This window comes from Asparagus officinalis, chromosome 4 (assembly GCF_001876935.1).
Source record: "Asparagus officinalis chromosome 4, Aspof.V1, whole genome shotgun sequence".
Classification (NCBI taxonomy): domain Eukaryota; kingdom Viridiplantae; phylum Streptophyta; class Magnoliopsida; order Asparagales; family Asparagaceae; genus Asparagus; species Asparagus officinalis.
In genome coordinates, this window is record NC_033797.1 from 91,553,699 (window position 1) to 91,554,348 (window position 650).

Consider the following 650-nt stretch of genomic DNA (forward strand, 5'->3'; position numbering starts at 1 on the left):
CATCATATCCAAGCCGTATCTGAACTGAATACACCCCTACCAGAACCCCAAAAAATATTTTGTCTATTCATTAAGAAAGGAAAAATTGTGTCAAGGCCAAACAAAATCAAAGCTCATGTGGCCAACCCCACAAACATTTTCCTATGTTGTTTAGCCCCAAAAACCGAGTAAAATATAGCCCAGCCTTATAAGCCTATATGTATATATGTATTGTATGTATTTCAACATCGGTCCCGAAATTACCACTCTCCTCTTCTCACGAAAAATATCCTAGTAACACCTGATCGTCATTAATGTGATGTTGTAGGCGTCTAAAAATAGCAGTAGGTGTCCGGATGTAGCTCGAGATGAAAAGAAGACGATGAACGTCATCATCCGGGTCAAGAAGGATAACTCGAGTGGCATGCACGCTTGTCGGAGCTGGTGGCCCACACGCTTGTCGGTCAGCTCCAAGTGCCCGCCACACTTGTCGGTCAGCTCCAAGTACCGTAAAAAAGCTAACAAGCGTATGAAGCAAGTTAACGAAGCGTACAAGTTAACAAGACGACCAAATACGCAAAATGGCAGAAAGTACAAGTCCGAGAAAGTCCGAAAACACTAAAAAGCTTGGAACTCGCATTGCGCGCGGGTCACCATGTGGTGACCCGCAG